The sequence below is a fragment of the Heteronotia binoei genome, chromosome 5 (assembly GCF_032191835.1).
Source record: "Heteronotia binoei isolate CCM8104 ecotype False Entrance Well chromosome 5, APGP_CSIRO_Hbin_v1, whole genome shotgun sequence".
Lineage (NCBI taxonomy): Eukaryota > Metazoa > Chordata > Lepidosauria > Squamata > Gekkonidae > Heteronotia > Heteronotia binoei.
Window position 1 is genome coordinate 2303001 of NC_083227.1, and position 22137 is coordinate 2325137.

General features: G+C 49.7%; 1 pseudogene; it reads right to left on the reverse strand.

Moving 5' to 3' along the window:
• Positions 1–335: 335 nt before the first annotated feature.
• On the reverse strand, positions 336–13332 carry LOC132571382 (oocyte zinc finger protein XlCOF6-like; annotated as a pseudogene).
• Between the last annotated feature and the right edge of the window lie 8805 nt (positions 13333–22137).

Here is a 22137-nt window from a genome sequence, read left to right on the forward strand (position 1 = left end):
AGGAGCTGATCTTGGATCTACTTCAGCTGGCAGGGTCCACATTTGCTTTCCTTTCTTCTGGGATCTATCTGAGGGCTTCAGACACCGCTAAAGCTCCTTCTGTAGTCTGACCATTTGTAATACTTCTTCTTCTTTCGGGTAAGATTTCCGATTAAAGATTTTTACAAGGGTTTATATTGTTTCGATGCTTTACGTGGTCTCTGGTTGTCTTTTACTTGTGAAATAAGAGAAGTACTCTTTTCCCAATCTATGGGATTACATGGTTCTTCCTTACGTCAGTTTGAAGACGTTGTCCAAAAGTCCAACTACAACTTAATCTCTTTCCACGCTCTGACTCAAAGGGTTTCTCTCCCTGTATGAGATCTTTGATGCTCGTGAAGAAGGTCACTGTGACTGAATCTCTGTCCACACTCTGAGCATTCAAAAAGTTTCTCCCCTCTGTGGGTTCTTAGATGCCTTTGAAGATTGCTACTCTGATTGAATCTCTTTCCACACTCTGAGCATTCAAAAGGTTTCTCCCCTGTGTGGGTTCTTTGATGATACAGAAGACTGGCTCTATAACTGAAACTCTTCCCACACTCTGAACATTCAAAAGGTTTCTCTCCTGTGTGAATTCTTTGATGTTGTTGAAGATTGCAATGCACACTGAATCTCTTTCCACACTCAGAACACTCAAAAGGTTTCTCCCCTGTATGGGTACTTTGATGATACAAAAGACTAGCTCTACAACTGTATCTCTTTCCACACTCTGAGCATTCAAAAGGTTTCTCCTCTGTGTGGGATTTTTGGTGCTTCAGAAGACTGGAACTCTGACTGAACCTCTTTCCACACTGAGCATTCAAAAGGCTTCTCTCCTGTGTGCGTTCTCTGATGCTGTTGAAGATGGCCACTCTGAATGAATCTCTTCCCACACTCTGAGCATTCAAATGGTTTCTCCCTGATGTGGGTTCTCTGATGCTTTTGAAGAGTCCCCCTCTCACTGAATCTCTTTCCACACTCTGAGCATTCAAACGGTTTCTCTCCAGTGTGGGTTCTTATATGCCGTTTAAGTTTGTCATTTTTGATGAATGTCCTTCCGCACTCTGAGCATTCAAAAGGCTTCTCCCCTGTGTGGGTTCTGTGATGCTGTTGAAGATGGCCACTCTGAATGAATCTCTTTCCACACTCTGAGCATTCAAATGGTTTCTCCCTGGTGTGGGTTCTCTGATGCTTTCGAAGAGCCCCCCTCTCACTGAATCTCTTTCCACACTCGGAGCATTCAAACGGTTTCTCTCCTGTGTGGGTTCTTGTATGCCGTTTAAGTTTGTCATTTTTGATGAATCTCCTTTCGCACTCTGAGCATTCAAAAGGCTTCTCCCCTGTGTGGGTTCTCTGATGCTGTTGAAGATTGCCCCTCTGACTGAATCTCTTTCCACACTCTGAGCATTCAAACGGTTTCTCCCTGGTGTGGGTTCTCTGATGCTTTTGAAGAGTCCCCCTCTCACTGAATCCCTTTCCACACTCTGAGCATTCAAACGGTTTCTCTCCAGTGTGGGTTCTTGTATGCCGTTTAAGTTTGTCATTTTTGATGAATCTCCTTCCGCACTCTGAGCATTCAAAAGGCTTCTCCCCTGTGTGTGTTCTCTGATGCCGTTGAAGATTGCCCCTGTGACTGAATCTCTTCCCACAATCCGAGCATTCAAACGGTTTCTCCCTGGTGTGGGTTCTCTGATGCTTTTGAAGAGTCCCCCTCTCACTGAATCTCTTTCCACACTCTGAGCATTCAAACGGTTTCTCTCCAGTGTGGGTTCTTGTATGCCGTTTAAGTTTGTCATTTTTGATGAATCTCCTTCCGCACTCTGAGCATTCAAAAGGCTTCTCCCCTGTGTGTGTTCTCTGATGCTGTTGAAGATTGCCACTCTGACTGAATCTCTTCCCACACTCCGAGCATTCAAACGGTTTCTCCCCTGTGTGTGTTCTTGTATGCCGTTTAAGTTTGCTATTTGTGATGAATCTCTTTCCACACTCTGAGCATTCAAAACAGTTCTGTGCTGTGTGTAATTTTTGGTGTACAAGAAGCTGCGGTCTGTATCTGAAGTACTTTCCACAATAACTGCATTTACATGCCTTCATTATACTGTCGTTTGGAAAACATACATTACCCTTTCTCCCACTGGAAAATGTCATTTCACTCTTGGAGCAGATGAATGACTTTACTCCTGAAGGAGTCCACTGGTGACGGCTATGGGGTGGGATTTCACGGAAGCCCCCTCCTTGGTAAGGAATGGGCTTCACAATCCTCTTCACTCCACATCTTCCTTCCTGCTTCTGTGGTCCATCTCTAGTCCTGAAGTTTTCTTCAGCCTTTTCATTATTGGCTTTTTCCTGTGACAATCCCTGAAATTTCTGAATTGACTCCTCGCCATCTCCTGCTGGAATAAAGAAGGAGGTCGAATCACCACTCAGACAAGGAGGACAAGCCACAAATCAGAAACTCCTGATTAATGATTGTGCATATTGTCTCCTGAGCTACTGGTCACAACCTTTCCCTGGCCAGCCCTGCATTACAGCTTTTCAGAGTGTCCCTTTCCTCCCCAAAACTTCCAAAATGTACTTTTAGGGAAAAGGTGGCAAGGCTTTTTTCCTAGAACCATAGAATCAAACAGTTGGAAGGGACTTCCAAGGACATCTAGTCCAAACCCCTGTACAGTGCAGGAAATTCAGAAATACTTCCCCCCCTCCACAGCCCCAGTGACCCCTGCTCCATGCCTAAAAGATGGCAAAACCAAAAAACCTCCAGGATCAATGGCCAAACTGGCCTGGGAACAAAATTTGCTTCCTTACCCCAAAGCAGTGATTGGCATTTCCCTGAACAAGTAAGAAAGCGCCATGAGAACTAAGAACTGATACAACACTTCCTGCCCTCCTTCTCAAGATCTGCCTATGTTCACTGAATCAGTTTTGCTAGCTGATGGCCATCTATCCTCTGTTTGAAAAGCTCCAAAGAAGGAGGGCCAACCACTTCTCAAAGAAGCCTGCTCCACTGAGGAACCGCTCTAACTGTCAGGACGTTCTTCTTCATGTTTGCTGGAAACTCTTCTGATTTAATTTCAACAGACTGGTTCTGGTGTTACCTTCTGGAGGCCACAGAAAACAGTTCTGCACCATCCCCTATAGGACAGCCCTTCAAGTACTTGAAGATGGTGATCCTATCACCTCTCAGCCACCTCCTCTCCAGGCTAAACATACTGAGCCCCTTCAGTCTTTCCTCATAGGCCGTTTGATGATGAATAACAAAAAGTGATCATAATTTCTAGTCCTGTGACTGTACAGGTTTTTCCCAGGTGTGATGAGAGAGAAGGGGAGCAGGTCTTCGACAGTACCTCTCCAAGGGAACCCCACAGATTTAAGGGAAACTCCATGGTTTTTGGAAGGGATGCCTGTTGTTGGCGGGGGAGGGGAGGCTTGGAGACATGTGAGTGACCACAGTAGGAAAAGGTTGACGGACATCTGAGTCATCCAGCAAAGCTGTTCTTAAGGAAATACCTCACCTTTCCCTGGAATATACAGTATTTAAGGGCAATGCAGCTCCTAAGAAACTAAAAGAGCCAAACCTGAGCTCAGCCTCAGGAAGAATTCCCAAGATCTCAGTCCCCAAATGACTCTGGTTTTTCCTGACCCAGAAGGCTTTATAATTGTAACCCACCAGATAGTTCCTTAGAAGAGGTGTTGAAATCCACCGTGGCTGTTCTTTGCTCATCCCGTTGACATCAAATCAAATCAAATCAAATCAAATTTTATTCTTATATCCCGCCCTCCCCCACCAGAAGGCGGGCTCAGGGCGGCTCACAGACATGACACGTCATGATTCAATTAAAACAAATAAGCAACATTTTAAATATAATACAGTTACATAAATAGATTAAAATAGATAAAAATAGGTGCTATAAATTCTGTCGTCCCAATTACATACTATCAAACATCAGTTACAGTTACATAATGATGCAGCACACTCACGTGTAGCCAGCTCACTCGGGAAAGAAAGTTTGTGTTGGGATCCTCTTGAGAGACTCTCCAGCCCTTCGTCTGTCTCCACTGCAGCCTCTTGTACATCCCTGCTTTCTTTGAGAGAGAGAGAAGAGGAGGAGGAAGAGTGAAACGAGACCTTTGTCTGTCTCCACCTCAGGTCACTACACCCACCCTGCCTCTCCTGCTGGCCACATTGACCACAGTGGCCCCTGGACCAGCCCGGAGTGTCGGCGGATCTCAGAGCCCACTCAGCTCCTGGAGTCCTCCAGAGGGGGGGAGTACAGGACCAAGCCTCACAAGGACCTATTGCTTTTCCATATCTTGATTCACACATCATCACAATGGCAGCAATTCGCACCTTTGAAAGATCCTTACCCAGAGAGGCCACATTCCCGTAGTTCTCCAGCATGACTTCCCTGTAGAGATCTCTTTGGTCTGGATCCAGCAGGGCCCACTCAGCCTCGGTGAAAAACACAGCCACCTCCTCGAAGGAAAAAGGACCCTGAAAGAAAAAGCAGGTTTCCTCATCAGAGACTGTCCCAGTCAAGACTGTACTCTGGACAGGGGCATTCTGGGGTGGTGCAGGATGGAGAGCTTGCCAGGGGGGTAAAGGGAGCGGCCTTCAGAGCCCCTCTCACTCAGACACATGAGCAGCAACTGCAGGAGCAGAAGCCCCCCTGAGGAAGAGGGGGGAACTCAGGTGGTCCCCTGCTCATCTCCCCTACCTGGACTGCAGGGGCAGCAGCCGTTTCCACTCCTCCACAACGATGACGGCTCAACATCATCTCTTCACTGTCTGTGAATGAGAAAACATTGGAAAAAAGAGTGTTAGCCTAGATTTCATGTTTGCTTGTTTGAATCCTGATTCACACAATGTGAAACCTTCCTTGAAATTTTGAGTAAACTTGGGGGGTAGGATGAAGGAGATACCTCAGGTTCCCATTAGGTTGGGAGGGGGAGAGTTATAAACACTGTCGGCACATTTCTGGGCCCTCGATTGGTTGTCCTAGCGGTGCCTGGGTTTTGGCCATTGTGGGACACAGAGTCTTGGACTGGAGGGGCCATTGCCCGGATCCAAGATGGCTTCTCTTATGTTCTTTGGGGGGATATTTAGGGGTTCAGGCTTCTGCCTGGTATCCCCAACCCCATTAGGGTTAAGGAACACAGGCTTCCCGAGAGTTACTCTGAACAAAAGCTATGTATAAATTCTTAAAACCACACACAAGTAATACGAGGTAGCCTATATGCAATATCAATACTCAATAGGATATATAGAAGATCACAATACCTGACGTAGTGTATGCTTTTGGAAGAGCAAGAAATATTCCTGGGCTGCAAGATCAAGACCGACACAGACACAGGTGCGAATTCTCCAAGCAGCCCCAAACAAAGCCAGAAGCCCCAGATCTATACTCTTTTCAGTCTGTTTTGCCCAGGTATATTTTATTAGCGGAGATGTCAAAAAGACCTCGGCAGACATGGCAACTCTCGCACATCTAATTTATATATGTTTCAGCTTTGGAGCCAGGCACCTGGAGGCTGGGGAATGTTGAATATTAATTCAGGCAAAGGCAAATGTAGAGAACGGTTGTAGTTTTTATGCCTAGGCTGCCAGCATTACTCCCTGTAAGCAGTGGAGTCTTTGTGAGCAAAAATTCTACTTTGTGAGCTGCTGGTATTAAAGTTGTGAGCCACTGCATAAAGTAGTTTGCTCTGGGGCCATTTTTCCCGAGCTAAGACAAACATGTGTGAGCCAAGGCTTAAAATACTGTGGGCTTGCTCACACTAACTCAGCTTAGAAGGAAAACTGGCTGCCAGCAAAAAGAGCAGAGGCTTATGGGAAAAACAACCTTACAGACAGTTATCAGCTAATTCAAACTAATATACAGGAGTACAGAAAGCCAACATGGCCTAGCCTCCCTTATCATTCCGACACAGTTCGACTGAGAATGAAATTCGAGTGAGTGAGGCACCCCTCCTCAAATCCAGGCTGCGGCCCTCAAATCTCCAGGAATCTCCCAACCTGGAGTTGGCAACCCTGTCTCCTCAGTCAACAATCCTGGGCTGAGGCTGAGGGGAGGAGGGAGAGAGAGAGGGGATTGGAGGAAAGAGGCAGGAGAGACAGGAAAGGTGGGGCAGCTCCGTGGCTATTCAGCTAGGAGCCTGTGTGGGCTGCGGACAGGGTGGCAGCAACAATGCCTTTTGAGCAGCACTGCTGTCTGAGGTGAGACCGTTTTGGCAGTTTGTTCAGCATTGCGGAGCCCGAGTAGGCAGGGGCAGGGGAGTCAGCCAATGGGAGGCCAGAGATTCTGACTGAGCTGTGATGGGCCAATGGGTTGTGATGTGCACGGAATGCTGCCAACATGACTTGGGAATTATGTATAGAGACTAGGAATAAGGCCCGTTGTGAAGAAAAATACAACGGGCTCTAGCCTGCAACCTTTGCTGTCTTCCCACTCACCCAAGTGAAGGCATTGACCCCCCCCCCACTCAAGGGGAGCTAATGCCTGCCACCTAGAGAAGAGCTGTAAATCTGAGTGCTCTCCAGTAGCTCCCCAGAAGGAAACGGCCCTGTACCTGTCTGAGGTCCTATCCCTTCTTAAACCTCACCCTCTCTAGGAAGAGGAAAGGTCCCCTGTGAAAGCACCAGTCGTTTTCACGACAGACGTTTGACGGGGTGGTTTGCCATTGCCTTCCCCAGTCATCTACACTTTCCCTCAGCAAGGTGGGGACTCATTTTCTCGACCTCAGAAGGATGGAAGGCTGAGTCAACCTTGGGCTGCCTACCTGAACCAGCTTTCGCTGGGATCGAACTCAGGTCGTGAGCAGAGTTCAGATCACAGTACTGCAGTACGGCTGCTTTACCACTGCACCATGGAACCCTCTCTAGGCCCCACCCCTAACCTGGAGTTGGCAACCCCATCTCCTTTCCTTTATCGGCCCCTCTGACTTCAGCTTTCCATTGCCTTCCCCCTCACTGAAGCTTCTACAGTGGAGGGGCCAAAGCAGTTTGCATCATTCTCCTCTCCCCCCATGTGATCTGAACAACAACCCTGAGAGGCAGGTTAGGCCGGAAGTCCATGCCTGGTCCAAAACCACCCAGTCAGTTTCCACAGGAAGAACCTGGGTCTGGCAGATCCCACTCTGAAGCCCTAACTTGCATGTCCTCCTCAAATTCCACCACAGAATCTCCAGGAATTTCCCACCAGCGTGGAAAGGTACCACTAAAGTCCTCTGGGCGAATGCCCCCCCCCCTTTGCTGTCTTCCCACCCACCCAAGTGAAGGCATTCACTCCCTCCCACCTCAAGGAGAGCTGATCTCTGCCATCTATTTGGATAGCAGTTGTCATTCTGAGTGATCTCCAGCCCTCACCTGGAGACTGGCAACAGTGGTTCCCCAGGAGGAAAGGCCTTTCTCTTAGAGGCCTATAATGATCTCTTAGGAATCTCCCACCAACCTGGAAAGGTACCACTAAGAGCCTCTGGGCAAATACCCCCCCAGCCATCTAAATGAAGGCATTGATTCCCCTCCCCACCTCAAGGGGAGCAGATCTCTGCCATCTATCTGGAGAGGAGTTGTAATTCTGAGAGATCTCCAGCCCTCACATGGAGACTGGCAACAGTGGTTCCCCATGAGACCTGTAGAAGAAGATGAAGATATTGGATTTATATCCCGCCCTCCACTCCAAAGAGTCTCAGAGCGGCTCACAATCTCCTTTACCTTCCTCCCCCACAACAGACACCCTGTGAGGTGGGTGGGGCTGGAGAAGTCTCTCACAGCAGCTGCCCTTTCAAGGACAGAGTCTCAGAGCGGCTCACAATCTCCTTTCCCTTCCTCCCACACAACAAACACCCTGTGAGGGTGGTGGGGCTGAGAGAGCTCTCACAGCTGCTGCCCTTTCAAGGACAGCTCCGCGAGAGCTATGGCTGACCCAAGGCCATGCTAGCAGGTGCAAGTGGAGGAGTGGGGAATCAAACTTGGTTCTCCCAGATAAGAGTTTGCACACTTAACCACTACACCAAACTGGCTCTCTGTATAGGAATTTCCCACTAACTTGGAAAGGTACCACTAAAGGCCTCTGGGTGTGTGCCCCCACCGCCAGACTTGCTATCTTCCCACCCACCCAAGTGAAGGAATTAATCCCACACACACACACACACACACACACACACACACCTCAAGGGGAGCTAATCTCTGCCATCTATTTGGACAGCAGTTGTAATTCTGAGAGCTCTCCAGCCCTCACCTGGAGATTGGCAACACTGATTCCCATGTGGAAAGGCTTTTCCCTCAGAGGCCTGTAGTGATCTTTTAGGAATTTCCCACCAACTTTTAAAGGTACCACTAAGGGCCTCTGGGCGAGTGCCCCCTCCCCGCCCCTGATTGGCTATCTTCCCACCCACCCAAGTGAAGGCATTAATTCCCCCCCACACACACACACACACACCTCAGCTATCTAGAATTTTCTGACCTGGAGTTGGCAACTCTTCAGCCTCTAAGGAAAAGGACAATCTTTCTTCACAGTGTGTGTGTGTGGGGGGGGGGGGCAAGCAGGGGGACCAAGCAGCTGACATCATACGCTGGATCATACGCTGAACATGAGTCAACAGTGTGATGCGGTGGCTAAAAAGGCCAATGCAATTTTGGGCTGTATCAACAGAAGTATAGTGTCCAAATCACCTGATGTGATAGTATCGCTTTGCTCTGCTCTGGTAAGACCTCAGAGCCAGTTTGGTGTAGTGGTTAAGTATGCGGACTCTTATCTGGGAGAACCGGGTTTGATTCCCCACTCTTCCACTTGCACCTGCTAGCATGGCTGGGTCAGCCATAGCTCTGGCAGAGGTTGTCTTTGAAAGGGCAGCTGCTGTGAGAGCCCTCTCCAGCGCCCCACCCACCTCACAGCGTGTTTGTTGTGGGGGAGGAAGGTAAAGGAGATTGTGAGCCGCTCTGAGACTCTTCGGAGTGGAGGGTGGGATATAAATCCAATATCATCTTCTTCTACCTGGAGTCTTGTGTTCAGTTTTGGGCACCACATTTTAAGAAGGATATAGACAAGCTGGAATGGGTTCAGAGGAGGGCGACGAAGATGGGGAGGGGTCTGGAGACCGAGTCCTATGAGGAAAGGCTGAAGAGCTGGGGATGTTTAGCCTGGAGAGGAGGCGGCTGAGAGGTGATAGGATCACCATCTTCAAGGACTTGAAGGGCTGTCCTATAGAGGATGGTGTGGAATTGTTTTCTGTGGCCCCAGAAGGTCAGACCAGAACCAATGGGTTGAAATTAAATCAAAAGAGTTTCCGGCTCAACATTGGGAAGAACTTCCTGACCGTTAGAAGGATTCCTCAGTGGAACAGGCTTCCTCGGGAGGTGGTGGGCTCTCCTTCCTTGGAGGTTTTTAAACAACGGCTAGATGGCCATCTGACAGCAATGAAGATCCTGTGAACTTAGGAGGAAGTGTTTGTGAGTTTCCTGCATTGTGCAGGGGGTTGGACTAGATCGGGGTGGCCAACTGTAGCTCTCCAGATGTTTCTCTCTCTGGGGTAAGGCTGCTTCTGACAGCTTGTTGAGCATTCCAGAGTCTGAGTAGGCGGGAGCAGGGGAATCAGCCAATGGGAAGCCAAAGACGCCGACTGAGCTGTGATGGACCAATGGTTTCTGGAGTGCATGGAATGTTCACAAGATAATTATTACTACAAACTGAAGATTCAGAAAGTCAGACATGGCCTGGTCTCTCTTATATTTCTGACACAGTTCTACTGAGAATTAAATTGCCCTCCACAAATCCCTTCAAGTGAGTGAGTGGCCACCATTATATCCTATGGCAGTCAGTCCCAGAAGTCCACTCCGTGTGGTGCACAGAAGTAGTTCCTTTTCCTCCTTTCCTGAACCTTCTATCCAACAATTTCACAATGGGCCCACAGGGCACCCTTACCGTCTGAGAGGGCCTCTTGGGCACGCTCCTGGGCCTGCGCCTTCTGCTCTTCCTCCAAGGGAGTCCCTTCCTCCTCAGAGAACTCCACTTCCATCTTCACAGATGGTCCCCACCTCTGGAACAGCAGGAAGAGAGACAGGGAAGAGCAGGAAAGCTAAAGACCAAGGAAGCAAATCTTGCCCCACCCCCATCCCTGCATCCATCAAAAGAGCTGCTTCAACCACAGCAGCAAGAGGTGCTCGGGAGGCTCGGGAGGTGGTGGGCTCTTCTTCCTTGGAGGTTTTTAAGCAGAGGCTAGATGGCCATCAGAAGGAAGAAGGAATCAGAAGGAAATGCCTGGAGGGATACATATTGGGCAGGGAGGCCTTAGGCTAAGGTGGAAGGTCACAGCTCGAAGGGACTGTGTGAAGCTCCCTCACCTGTCCTGCCTGCCTCTTCTCCTCTGCCTGGCTCAGGAGGAAACCTTCGGCCAGGGCCACCGCCTGGGAACTGGTCTCCGGCCCACATCCTCTGACCCAGCCCTGCATTTCCTGGGGCAGGAGAGTCAGGAACTGCTCCAGGATCACCAGGTCCACGATCTGCTTCTTGGTGTGCCTCTCCGGCTCCAGCCACTGGCTGCAAAGTCCATGGAGCTGGCTGCAAACCTCTCGAGGTCCATCGGCCTCATCGTAGCGGAACTGCCGGAAGCGTCGTCTGCATACATCTGAGGACGTAGCATCGTGAGCCAAGCTCTCTGGCACAGAAGTTTCCCCAATATCAGCACCACTTCCTGCTTGGAGGTGATGGAGACCTTTGCTTGAGCCCTTGCCAATTCCAGGTCCTTCTGGGTCCTCCTCTTCCATCTCCTTCCCTTCCTCTTGGGCAGCCTCCAACTCTGGAAACATTCATTTACTTATTTGGCTATGAAGAGAAGGAGGAAAACATATCAGAACGGCAGAAAGAAATCAAAAGGGATCAGAGCTACATCACCAACCCTGGTCAAAAGACACCGAGTGATCCCCCCAGTGAATCAGATGGAGCCTCCTTGTTTAGTCTGCAGACCAGGATCAGAGAACCTTAGAGTGGGAAGGGACCTCCAGGGTCATCTCGTCCATCCCCCTGTGCAATGCAGGGCTTTGTATGGGGGAGCCCCTCCTTTCAACTGAGCTGGGGAACTGCTGGGCAGCCAGTGGAGAGACGGCAGAAGAGCAGTAATGCACATGCTCCATCCAGTCTAACTGTGGCATTCTGCCCCAACTGGATATCCCACATAGATTCTGAGGGGAGACCAGCCAGTCAGAGAGGGCATTACAGGAGTCTGGATGTCACCAGGACACGGATCCAGGCAGCCGCACCAGCCGTGGGAAGGTGAGGCTGGGCTGAGCTGGAAGGAAGGAAGCCTTTTCTGCAGCTGCATCAGCTCCCCTCTCCAGCAATCCGGGGGGGGGGGGGGCAGCCTCTTCCCCTCCCTCCCTCCCTGCTGTACCAGGGTCAGCTGAACTCCAGGGAAAGGGGGGAGCAGCGGGCCCTTCAAGACCCCCCCCTTCCCATCCGGCATCACTTCTGTCTTCCCGCATTCCCTTTGGACTTGTCCAGGCCTCCCTCAGCAGATGGAGATGAGGGTGAGGATGTAGGGGTCTGGAGTTCGATTCCGGCGGAAGCTGGATTCAGGTAGCTGGCCTAAGTTTGACTCAACCTTCCCAGCTTGCTGGGGCGAAAGTGTAAAAGACTGGGGCAGGCAATAAATAGTCTGCCGTGAAAACGTTGTGAAAGCAATGTCACCCCAGAGTCGGAAACGACTGGTGATTGCACAGGGGACTGCCTTTTTTACCTTTTTAGTAATGAGTTTAGGGGAGGGAAGAGCCCCGTGGCGCAGAGTGGTAAAGCTGCAGTACTGCAGTCGGAGCCCTCTGCTCACGACCTGAGTTCGATCCCAGTGGAAGCTGGTTCAGCTAGCTGGCTCCAGGTTGACTCAGCCTTCCATCCTTCCGAGGTCGGTCAAATGAGGACCCAGCTTGCTGGGGGGGGGGACATAGAGGAGTGGGGAAGGCAATGGCAAACCACCCCGTAAAAAAAGTCTGCCGTGAAAATGTCGTGAAAGCAACACCACCCCAGAGTCGGAAACGCCTGGTGCTTGCACAGGGGACCTTTCCTTTCCTCCCCATCTTCTCTGTGCCCCCCAGCTCTGTCCTAATAGCTCCAATGATCCAGGCTAAAAGGAAGTCCTTCTTCACCCAAAAGGTGTTTAACATGTGGAATTCACTGCCACAGGAGGTAGTGGCGGCCACAAGCATAGACAACTTCAAGAGGGGTTTAGATAAAAATATGGAGCAGACGTCCATCGGTGGCTATTAGCCACAGTGTGTGTGTGTGTGTGTGTGTGTGTATATACTGTGTGACACAGAGTGTTGGACTGGATGGGCCATTGGCCTGATCCAACAGGGCTTCTCTTATGTTCTTCTGTGACACAGAGTGTTGGACTGGATGGGCCATTGGCCTGATCCAACATGGCTTCTATTATGTTCTTTTGTGACACAGAGTGTTGGACTGGATGGGCCATTGGCCTGATCCAACAGGGCTTCTCTTATGTTCTTCTGTGACACAGAGTGTTGGACTGGATGGGCCATTGGCCTGATCCAACAGGGCTTCTCTTATGTTCTTCTGTGACACAGAGTGTTGGACTGGATGGGCCATTGGCCTGATCCAACAGGGCTTCTCTTATGTTCTTCTGTGACACAGAGTGTTGGACTGGATGGGCCATTGGCCTGATCCAACAGGGCTTCTCTTATGTTCTTACGTGACACAGAGTGTTGGACTGGATGGGCCATTGGCCTGATCCAACAGGGCTTCTCTTATGTTCTTCTGTGACACAGAGTGTTGGACTGGATGGGCCATTGGCCTGATCCAACATGGCTTCTCTTATGTTCTTATGATCTTAGGCAGGGACTCACACCCAAGGTGGGCAGGCATCCCTTCACCTCCATCACACAAGGACTGTATCTGGCGGCTTCCAGAGGGGTCCCTGTTCTCCTCCGGGGGGTCCTTCCCGGAGGAAGGATGGGGCCCACTCCAGCCCACAGCCCAGCCCAGCCAGGCCCCCCAAGGGGAGGAGGGCAGCAGCAGCAGAGAGATCCAGGAGCGACCTTTGGCTGCACTTTAAACATATTTCTTGCCTTCTGCAAGGGCTCCATCTCAACCCCACCCCCCCAACTGCAAAAGCCAAAGCGCCCCCCGCCCTGCATCTCCCGCCCCCGCCTGCATCGCCCGCCCCCCACTCCGATCCCTCCCTTACTCGCGAGGAGACCTTCCCGGGCTCCGGCTGCTGCAAAGAGGCTCCTTCCCTTCCTTCCCCTTGCAAATCCGAAGCCCCGCCCTCTTCCCTGGGGCCATTCAGCAGCAAGGCCTCCCCCCCCATAACCCCGCCCTCCCCCCCCCCGCGCTCCCTTTAACCCTTTCCCTGCTGATAGATGCAAGCGGGCAGCCGTGTTGGTCTGAAGCAGCTGAACAAAGCAGGAGTCAAGTGGCACCTTGAGGACCAACGCATTTTTCTTGAGAACGTGAGCTTTCGTGTGCTCTTAAGCCCACTTCATCAGACGAGGCATCCAGCACAGGGAGCAAAGCCACACACAGCTGAGCAGAGGCACACAGAGCTGGTAGGCGGTGGCCCAGAATGCAACACGGTACAGATTTCAGAACCAAAGACAGTGAAGTGAAATTATCTGCTAGGCAGGGGGTTAGAAGGCAAAATGGTAGAAGGACAGGATAGTCAAATGAACAAATGGAGCAAACCTCTGATCAGAGTGGCAGGAGCACGCGAAAGCAACAAAACAGCAGTATGTCAAAATGTGCGATTGTCTGTGGGAGATGGGCTCAGTATATGCAATGGGATAAGCAACCAAAGGCCCTGCTTGAGGGAAAAAGGTAAAAGTCGGATCTACACGGATCTTCATGAATTCATATGATTTTTACATTGAAATGAAATCAAACCACTTTAATCCTATAGATCCTGTCTTAGACTATAGGCAGGACCACAAAAATCATGCCTCCACGAATTCGTGGCGCCTCAGCAATGCAAAAACTGGCTTCCAAAGCACGGATCCTCATTAATTCATATGATTTTTATGGAGAAATGAAATCAAACCACCATTATGTTGTAGATCCTGTCTTAGACTATAGGCAGCACCAGAAAAATCATGCCTCCACGAATTTGTGGCGCCACAGCACTGAAAAAACATGTTTCCAAACCACGGATCCTCATGGATCCTCATGATTTTTGCTTTGGGCCACCCCAAGATAACCAGCCAATCACATATCATGTCCATGGGCAGATGTTGCACCACAGAAATCGTGGATCCACGTGTTCGTGGCAGCGCCAGGGACCAAAAACTTGCTTTTGGACCACGGATCCTCATGGATCCACATGATTTTTGCCTTGGATACCCCCAAGCCATCCATCAAGTCATATATCATGTCCATGGGCACAGTTTACACCACAGAAATCATGGATCCACGGCTTCGTGGCAGCGCCAGGGACCAAAAACTTGCTTTTGGACCACGGATCCTCATGGATCCACATGATTTTTGCCTTGGATCCCCCCAAGCCATCCATCCAGTCATATATCATGTCCATGGGCACAGTTTACACCACAGAAATCATGGATCCACGGCTTCGTGGCAGCGCCAGGGACCAAATACTTGCTTTTGGACCACGGATCCTCATGGATCCACATGATTTTTGCCTTGGATCCCCCCAAGCCATCCATCCAGTCATATATCATGTCCATGGGCACAGTTTACACCACAGAAATCATGGATCCACGGCTTCGTGGCAGCGCCAGGGACCAAAAACTTGCTTTTGGACCACGGATCCTCATGGATCCACATGATTTTTGCCTTTGATCCCCCCAAGCCATCCATCCAGTCATATATCATGTCCATGGGCACAGTTTACACCACAGAAATCATGGATCCACGGCTTCGTGGCAGCGCCAGGGACCAAAAACTTGCTTTTGGACCACGGATCCTCATGGATCCACGTGATTTTTGCCTTGGATCCCCCCAAGCCATCCATCCAGTCATATATCATGTCCATGGGCACAGTTTACACCACAGAAATCATGGATCCACGGCTTCGTGGCAGCGGCAGGGACAAAAAACTTGCTTTTGGACCACGGATCCTCATGGATCCACATGATTTTTGCCTTGGATCCCCCCAAGCCATCCATCCAGTCATATATCATGTCCATGGGCACAGTTTACACCACAGAAATCATGGATCCACGGCTTCGTGGCAGCGCCAGGGACCAAAAACTTGCTTTTGGACCACGGATCCTCATGGATCCACATGATTTTTGCCTTGGATCCCCCCAAGCCGTCCATCCAGTCATATATCATGTCCATGGGCACAGTTTACACCACAGAAATCATGGATCCACGGCTTCGTGGCAGCGGCAGGGACAAAAAACTTGCTTTTGGACCACGGATCCTCATGGATCCACATGATTTTTGCCTTGGATCCCCCCAAGCCGTCCATCCAGTCATGTATCATGTCCATGGGCACAGCTTACACCACAGAAATCATGGATCCACGGCTTCGTGGCAGGGCCAGGGACCAAAAACTTGCTTTTGGACCACGGATCCTCATGGATCCACATGATTTTTTCCTTGAATCCCCCCAAGCCATCCATCCAGTCATATATCATGTCCATGGGCACAGTTTACACCACAGAAATCATGGATCCACGGCTTCGTGGCAGCGCCAGGGACAAAAAACTTGCTTTTGGACCACGGATCCTCATGGATCCACATGATTTTTGCCTTGGATCCCCCCAAGCCGTCCATCCAGTCATGTATCATGTCCATGGGCACAGCTTACACCACAGAAATCATGGATCCACGGCTTCGTGGCAGGGCCAGGGACCAAAAGCATGATTTTGGACCACGGATCCTCATGGATCCACATGATTTCTGCTTCGGATCCCCCCAAGCCATCCATCCAGTCACATACCATGTCCATGAGCAGAGTCTGCACCACAAAAATCATGGCTCCACGTCTTCGTGGCAGCATCAGGGACCAAAAACATGATTTTGGACCACGGATCCTCTTGGATCCACATGATTTCTGCTTCGGATCCCTCAAACCCTCCATCCAGTCACTTATCATGTCCATGGGCAGTGTTTGCACCACAGAAATCGTGGATCCATGGCTTCGTGGCAGCGCCAGGGACCAAAAACCTGCTTTTGGACCACGGATCCTCATGGATCCACGTGATTTTTGCTTTGGATCCCTCCAAGCCCTCCATCCAGTCACATATCATGTCCATGGGCAGAGTTTGCACCACAGAAATCATGGATCCACGGCTTCGTGGCAGCGCTAGGGACCAAAAACTTGCTTTTGGACCACGGATCCTCATGGATCCACATGATTTCTGCTTTGGATTCCCCAAGCCCTCAAACCCATCACATATCATGTCCATGAGCAGAGTGTGCACTACAGAAATCATGGATCCACGTCTTCGTGGCAGCGCCAGAGACCAAAAACTTGATTTTGGACCATGGATCCACATGATTTCTGCTTCGGATCCCTCGAACCCTCCATCCAGTCACATATCATGTCCATGGGCAGAGTTTGCACCACAGAAATCATGGATCCACGGCTTCGTGGCAGCGCTAGGGCCCAAAAACTTGCTTTTGGACCACGGATCCTCATGGATCCACATGATTTCTGCTTTGGATTCCCCAAGCCCTCAAACCCATCACATATCATGTCCATGAGCAGAGTCTGCACTACAGAAATCATGGATCCATGTCTTCGTGGCAGCGCCAGAGACCAAAAACTTGATTTTGGACCACGGATCCTCATGGATCCACATGATTTCTGCTTCGGATCCCTCGAACCCTCCATCCAGTCACATATCATGTCCATGAGCAGAGTCTGCACCACAGAAATCGTGGATCCACATCTTCGTGGCAGCGCCAGGGACCAAAAACATGATTTTGGACCATGGATCCACATGATTTCTGCTTTGGATCCCTCAAACCCTCCATCCAGTCACTTATCTTGTCCATGGGCAGTGTTTGCACCACAGAAATCGTGGATCCACGGCTTCGTGGCAGCGCCACGGACCAAAAACTTGCTTTTGGACCACGGATCCTCATCGATCCACGTGATTTTCGCTTCGGATCCCTCCAAGCCCTCCATCCAGTCACATATAATGTCCACGGGCACAGTTTACACCACAGAAATCATGGATCCACGGTTTCGTGGCAGCGCCAGGGACCAAAAACTTGGTTTTGGACCACGGATCCTCATGGATCCACATGATTTCTGCTTTGGATCCCCCCAAACCCTCCATCCAGTCACATATCATGTCCATGAGCAGAGTGTGCAACACAGAAATCGTGGATCCATGTCTTCGTGGCAGCGCCAGCGACCAAAAACTTGCTTTTGGACCATGGATCCTCATGGATCCACGTGATTTTTGCTTTGGACCCTCCCAAGCCCTCCATACAGCCACATGTCATGTCCATGGGCATAGTTTGCACCACAGAAATCGTGGATCCGTGGCTTCGTGGCAGCGCCAGGGACCAAATACTTGCTTTTGGACCACGGATCCTCATGGATCCACGTGATTTCTGCTTCGGAACCCCCAAGCCCTCCATGCAATCACATATCATGTCCATGGGCAGAGTTTCCACCACAGAAATCATGGATCCACAGTTTCGTGGCAGCGCCAGAAATCAAAAACTTGGTTATGAACCACCGATCCTCATGGATCCACTTGATTTTTGCCTTGGATCCCCCCAAGCCCTCCATACAGTCATATATCATGTCCATGGGCAGAGTTTTCACCACATAATTGGTCGATCCACGGCTTCGTGGCAGCGCCAGGGACCAAAACTTGCTTTTGGACCATGGATCTTCATGGATCCACATGATTTTTGCGTTGGATTCCACCATGATTTTTGGCAGACCTTGCACCACAGGAATGACAGGTCCATGGCTTTGTGCCGGTAACAAGGAGCCAAAATATGGTTTTGAAGTGCGGATCCTTCTTGATCTTAAAGTTATTTGCGTTGGATCAAGGAAAGCTCGACATTATACCACATGTAACATCCATGGCCATAGCTTGCTGAACAACTATCACACATTCACAATTTTATTGTTCACCACACTCATTATCCATCCAGATGTCACGTCTATGTCCAGCGTTTGCAAAATACAAATTGGATTTCGAGTACCTTGTATAATGTCACAGTGTGGTTACATACTTTGAAACACTTAATCTTCATGAGTTCTGTGACTTTTCATTTTTGAATAGTTGGGCTCATCATGCATGGTCCCCCTGAGGTTTCTTTCACATCACACAGCACGTCCATGACCACAGAATAACCCACGAAAACCTCAGAACACTGCCAAGATGCCAAACACTGCTTCAGCTACTTTGAGGCTTGTGCATTATGACATCACACCAATGTCTACAGGATGACCAAACAAAAAAAATCTGTAATGTCTCTACCTTATCAAGGACACCACAGTAACATGAGAAATCAAAATCATGTCCGTACCTTTCACTGTAAATAACTGCATTCTGAACTTTCTGATGCCACTGAGTTGCAAACTATCCAAGGCAGATATTGTAATGGTCTTATCTTTGACTTCAAAACATCTTGCTCACTAGATAGAGGCCACCAAATTAGAATAATGGAATCATAGAGTTGGAAGGGACCTCCAGGGTCATCTAGTCCAACCCCCTGCACAATGCAGGAAACTCACAAACATCTCCCCCTAAACTCACAGGATCTTCATTGCTGTCAGATGGCCATCTAGCCTCTGTTTAAACACGTCCAAGGAAGGAGAGCCCACCATGTCCCGAGGAGGAAGCCTGTTCAACTGAGAAATTGCTAACGATCAGGAAATTCTTCCTGATGTTGAGCCGAAACCACTTTTGATCTCAACCGCTTCTGCTCCTACCTTCCAGGGCCACAGGAAACAATTCCACACAAGGCAAACACAATTTATCACCAAAAACCAAGTGTCCACATCATGTTCAGTGATTGTGTCACTTTACTCTGCTGTGGTTAGGACCCTACCAGACTACTGTGTTCATTTTGGGGCACCACAGGTTAATAACGAAATATGTCCAGAGGAGGGCAATGGAGATGATGAGGGACATGGAGACCAAGTCCTATGAGGAAAGATTGAAGGAGCTCGGTCTGTTTAGCTTGGAGAGGAGACAACTGAGGGGTGATATGATCACCATCTTCAAGTACTTCAAGGGCTGTCATATAGCGGATGGTGTGGAATTGTTTTCTGTGGCCCCAGAAGGTGGGACCAGAACCAATGGGTTGAAATTAAATGAAAAGAGTTTCCAGCTCAACATGAGGAAGAACTTCCTGACCGTTAGAGCGGTCCTCAGTGGAACAGGCTTCCTCGGGAGGTGGTGGGCTCTCCTTCCCTGGAGGTTTTTCAACAGAGGCTAGATGGGCATCTGACAGCAATGAAGATCCTGTGAATGTTGGGGAAGGTGTTTGTGAGTTTCCTGCATTGTGCAGGGAGTTGGACTAGATGACCCTGGAGGTCCCTTCCAACTCTATGATTCTATACAATTCTATTATTTTAGTGTAGAACAGGGGTGGCCAACAGTAGCTCTCCAGACGTTTTTTGCCTACAACTCCCATCAGCCCAGCAAGCATGGCTGATGGCTGGGGCTGATGGGAGTTGTAGGCAAAAAACTTCTGGAGAGCTATCGTTGTCCACCCCTGGTGTAGAATGTCAATTTGGGGACACTGCTAAACCAGGAATAAAGGTCAACTGTGAAATTGTTTTCCAAGACTCCTATCTTTTCATAAGAGGACCCATGAGGATCCGTGCCTCAAAATCATGTTCTGGATCCATGGTGCTGTCACGAAGCCATGGATCCATTATATATCTGTGGAGCAAGCTCTTTCCATGGACACAACATGAGATTGGATGGTGAGCTTGGGATGAGCCAATGCAGATATCATGAGGATCCATGAGGATATGTGCTTCAAAGCCATGTTTTCGCTCCATGATGTTGCCACAATGCCAAGGATCCATGATTTCCAGGGTGTAAACTCATGAGGATCCATGGTGCAAAACCAAGTTCTTCTTCCATGGTGCTGCCACGAAGCCGTGGATCCATGATTTTTGTGGTGGAAGCTCCGCCCATAGACATGATATGCGATTGGATGGTGAGGTTGGGGGAATCCAAGGCAAAATTCATGAGGATTCATGAGGATCCATGGTCCAATACCAAGTTTTTGGTCTCTGGCACTGCCACGAAGCTGTGTATCTATGATTTCTGTGGTGCAAGCTTTACCCATGGACATGATATGTGATTGGATAGTGAGCTTGGGGTGGCCCAAAGTAAAAATCATGAGGATTCATGAGGATCTGTGTTCCAAAAGCAAGTTTTTGGTCCCTGGCGCTGCCACGAAGCCGTGGATCCATGATTTCTGTGGTGTAAACTGTGCCCATGGACATGATATATGACTGGATGGATGGCTTGGGGGGATCCAAGGCAAAAATCATGTGGATCCATGAGGATCCGTGGTCCAAAAGCAAGTTTTTGGTCCCTGGCGCTGCCACAAAGCCGTGGATCCATGATTTCTGTGGTGTAAACTGTGCCCATGGACATGATATATGACTGGATGGATGGCTTGGGGGGATCAAAGGCAAAAATAATGTGGATCCATGAGGATCCGTGGTCCAAGAGCAAGTTTTTGGTCCCTGCCCCTGCCACGAAGCCGTGGATCCATGATTTCTGTGGTGTAAGCTGTGCCCATGGACATGATACATGACTGGATGGATGGCTTGGGGGGATCCAAGGCAAAAATCACGTGGATCCATGAGGATCCGTGGTCCAAAAGCAAGTATTTGGTCCCTGGCGCTGCCACGAAGCCGTGGATCCATGATTTCTGTGGTGTAAGCTGTGCCCATGGACATAATATATGACTGGATGGATGGCTTGGGGGGATCCAAGGCAAAAATCATGTGGATCCATGAGGATCCGTGGTCCAAAAGCAAGTTTTTGGTCCCTGGCGCTGCCACGAAGCCGTGGATCCATGATTTCTGTGGTGTAAACTGTGCCCATGGACATAATATATGACTGGATGGATGGCTTGGGGGGATCCAAGGCAAAAATCATGTGTATCCATGAGGATCCGTGGTCCAAAAGCAAGTTTTTGGTCCCTGGCGCTGCCACGAAGCCGTGGATCCATGATTTCTGTGGTGTAAACTGTGCCCATGGACATAATATATGACTGGATGGACGGCTTGGGGGGATCCAAGGCAAAAATCATGTGGATCCATGAGGATCCGTGGTCCAAAAGCAAGTTTTTGGTCCCTGGCGCTGCCACGAAGCCGTGGATCCATGATTTCTGTGGTGTAAACTGTGCCCATGGACATGATATATGACTGGATGGACGGCTTGGGGGGATCCAAGGCAAAAATCACGTGGATCCATGAGGATCCGTGGTCCAAAAGCAAGTATTTGGTCCCTGGCGCTGCCACGAAGCCGTGGATCCATGATTTCTGTGGTGTAAGCTGTGCCCATGGACATGATATATGACTGGATGGATGGCTTGGGGGGATCCAAGGCAAAAATCATGTGGATCCATGAGGATCCGTGGTCCAAAAGCAAGTTTTTGGTCCCTGGCGCTGCCACGAAGCCGTGGATCCATGATTTCTGTGGTGTAAACTGTGCCCATGGACATAATATATGACTGGATGGATGGCTTGGGGGGATCCAAGGCAAAAATCATGTGGATCCATGAGGATCCGTGGTCCAAAAGCAAATTTTTGGTCCCTGGCGCTGCCACGAAGCCGTGGATCCATGATTTCTGTGGTGTAAACTGTGCCCATGGACATAATATATGACTGGATGGACGGCTTGGGGGGATCCAAGGCAAAAATCACGTGGATCCATGAGGATCCGTGGTCCAAAAGCAAGTTTTTGGTCCCTGGCGCTGCCACGAAGCCGTGGATCCATGATTTCTGTGGTGTAAACTGTGCCCATGGACATAATATATGACTGGATGGACGGCTTGGGGGGATCCAAGGCAAAAATCATGTGGATCCATGAGGATCCGTGGTCCAAAAGCAAGTTTTTGGTCCCTGGCGCTGCCACGAAGCCGTGGATCCATGATTTCTGTGGTGTAAACTGTGCCCATGGACATGATATATGACTGGATGGAC